The sequence below is a fragment of the Anneissia japonica genome, unplaced genomic scaffold (assembly GCF_011630105.1).
Source record: "Anneissia japonica isolate Jap-2015-1 unplaced genomic scaffold, ASM1163010v1 scaffold472_len315957_cov169, whole genome shotgun sequence".
NCBI lineage: Eukaryota > Metazoa > Echinodermata > Crinoidea > Comatulida > Comatulidae > Anneissia > Anneissia japonica.
The window spans coordinates 168,940-172,340 of record NW_022744734.1 but is presented as its reverse complement, the minus strand read 5'-3'; the positions used below and the strand labels follow the sequence as shown (position 1 = coordinate 172,340).

Here is a 3,401-nt window from a genome sequence, read left to right as displayed (position 1 = left end):
AAAATATCATGTCGGCCGTTTTTATGTGTGATAACAGAACCTAAATCGAGGTAAGGCTAGGCCTAGCCTAGCAGCGTTGGATAGGCTAATGTTTTTGGCGCCTACGATATTTCTTCCCACGACCTATCGCAAAATCAAAATGAAAAATTCATCCGCATTGATTTTTTGTGTGGAAGACAAAAAAAATCAAATTTCAGTCTTATTTTACATTTTTTTCATTCTTAGGAATGTCTAAATTCAGTTAAACTAGCAATTCCGTATTATATTTATAAATCTTTATAACATTATACAAAAATTAGATTTTTCTTAAAAACTGAAATTTTGCCGGGAATGGGGCTTTAATATTTTCCACCAAAAAAAGTTTCGAATTTAATTGAACATTTATATGACCTTTAAAAGTATAGTATATTTCAACTTCAAAATCCATAAATTGGCCAAAATTCGCCAATTCTAATTTTAACAAATATTAATTAATAAATTATTGAGGATTAAAATAATCTAAGTCATTTTAGGGTTAACTAGGGTTAACTATTCGAAAAATCAATCCAAAATCTGAGTATTTTTCAGTTTTACGCTGACTTAGCTTTATAGTCGAACCAATCAATCTTTAGACAAAATTATAATGAACAAAGAAGTAATTTTAACATAAATATTTTACGGAATCCGTTCCTGAAATATACAAATAATAACATACCAAAAGTCCGAAAAAAAATCTAATCAGGGGAACATTGTCCATTATAAAGATATGTAATGGGTTAAAATCAAACGTTTTATTGCACAACTGCTCTGCTGGAAGCGTATAAATGTATGTCGTTGCCAAGTTGTTTCTAACGAAAAAATGTGAATTACCGTATAGGGTAATACGCCCGCGCGCGATCCAAAAGCGGGGAACAGGTTTGTCGCGTCAAAGGGATCTGTTGCCAAGTGATCTCCTTCTGAACAATACCTCCATGGTGAAACGTATCTTTGGTGAAAGCAGCTAGCTCAGCGAGGATACTTAGGCCTAGGTTGCACTTCCTGTGTAGGAATAAAAGTGAATGAAGAAACGAATTCAGTGTATAGCTTAAAATTCCGTATTTTTGGAACGGGAAGGTAGGTCGGGACTAGCTGGTTATGAATTAGGCCTAAGGCCAGGCATGTCTGGCAAGGCCAAGAATAGAAGAAGTTCATATTACTGTATTATTAATTTCACGCGCGTCAATTGAGCTACGCCTAGCCTTGTGAGAAACGTGCAAAAGCAAGCAACTCCCGTGATTAAATAGGTTGCGAATTTGCATTGCGATGGTCTGGAGCTTTAAATTTAAAATTATTGTTTTTGTAAGAATATGTCTTGATCAGATATTTGAATTGTAATCTTTTGTGTTGGACTAAACTTCAGAAATAAAAAGTCTTAACGATATCTTCGAATCTGTATTGAAGCGGAATAGAATCTAGGCCTAGCCTAGGATAGGCCCAGTTCAGTGTTATTGTTATATTAGGCCTAGGCTCTAGGTAGCCTAGAGCTCGACTGAGTCTCTTGATATAATAATAATAATAATAATAATAATAATAATAATAATAATAATAATAATAATAATAATAATAATAATAATAAAACAAGTGCACTCAGTACAGTAGAAAGCATATCTCCGCCCACGCCAATCTCTTTCTATAATAAAAAGTCCTCAAAAATTTGTATTTTCCAACCACCAACCACAATCTACTTTAAAAAAAATTACACTAAAAAGGAACACGAAAGTTTTATTTAGATGAGTTGTTTTTAGATATCTGATCTACGACGTTTTGCTTTGAATGGTCCATATCGACACCAAAATACTACAATCACTTCTCTTTTTAGTCTAGGACCTGACTAAGATTTGTATGCACTTCATTTAGGAGAGAATTTCTCAACTGTTATAGACTAATATGAACCCTAGGAATAACATGGGATGTGTGCCAAAATCTCTATCCGGGACGAACAGCCCGAAAATGACCACGCCTTTTATTAAATGACCACGCCCCCTTTTTATAAGGTAGGGGGTATTTTCAAATTAAGCTAGACGGTATAAGAAAATAGCAAATGAAAGGGTTTTTGTTCTAAGTGAGCACACGTCACAAGGGAATTAAATTACTAAAATTACGTCTCCGTCACATTTTCCGTTCATATGCAAATTAGCTTGAATATGCAAATTAGGAGTAAAAAAATAGGGTTCCCATGTGCTGAAAACCGCTGGTCGTAGCGAGTTCCTTTCTTTTTAGTTCCTATGCATGTAAAGCCTGGTTTCCTGTCGACATAAAGATCAGAATTTCTTACGTTTCATACGTTTCTTACGATTCTTACGACTCTTACGCAAAGTTGAAATAATGCCGACGTCAACGACGTTTGCGTTGATCGTGTTGGGCCGCAGATAAACAAGCAATTTTCAGCCGCTTACGAAAGTTGAACTTACGACGTTAAACTCCATCCAGAGTCCAAAACGAGCGCTTGCGACTGTTACGTTGAGTTGAATTTTTCTTGCGATACGACGACATAAAAATGACGTAATTTGTAGTCACTTACGATTGGCTGCCTTTCCCACTAATCCGCCCTTGTTACCCAGGGTTTTCAAGCGAATTTAGGCCTCTACCTCTTTATATTATGAGCTGCACTGTAAATGTTAGCAAAACGTCTAACATTAATAACATGGATTATTGCAAAGAAGCTAGGCCTACATTATTAAAATACAAAAAGGCCTATTTGATGTTTGTAAAATTCATTTAGTTTCACAAAATAATGATGCTTCGAACATTACCTGAACATTCGTGTTTCATACCACCACATTTTATTTCTGGGAAACTGAATTAATTGGCCACGGCCTCGAGGTGCTTGTCACCCAATCTATTTTGAGAGAAAGATTATGACAAAAAAAAAATCGGTACGCGGGAAAGTTGGATTGGTGGTAAACTTTAGCCCTAATTGACAAAATAGATATAAAACGGTTCTCACTCCTGCTGTATATATGGCCCCCTTGGTTTGTGATAAAATTTGTTATATTCATTTTTACTACTCTTCTCATTGAAATTTCGCAACGACCAACTAATTTGTTGCAGTATTATTCATTATACCATCATTGTCGTCATTACCATAATCAAACGGCGCTGCTGAGCTAGTGCTACTAATCCACTGGCATGTAGGCCTATTTGTGTGTAACTGATACATTTTACAACCCCGGGTTTTAGGAGCACTGGGACTGCTGAAATTGCTTTAAAAATAAGACCAAATTGAGGTAAAATTTCAAATGCGATAATTATGTTCTTTTTGTTAATCTAGAAAAAATATTTTAGTCTTTTTACATAGGCACAGTAGGTGTGACAATGACGATATCCTTTGTAATACAGTACAGTATATTTGCTGTGAAATAATATTTGTCTATCTTTAAAAA

General features: G+C 35.0%; 1 protein-coding gene across 1 annotated transcript in view; it reads left to right on the top strand.

The window, feature by feature from the left end:
- Window positions 1-951: 951 nt before the first annotated feature.
- The window catches only part of LOC117119712 (interferon alpha-inducible protein 27-like protein 2A), a 13,993-nt gene continuing 11,543 nt past the window's right edge, over window positions 952-3,401 (top strand). Inside the window, exon 1 of the mRNA XM_033264549.1 lies at window positions 952-1,092. The gene's annotated coding sequence lies outside the window, so the exon portion shown is untranslated. The remainder of the gene's footprint in view (window positions 1,093-3,401) is intronic.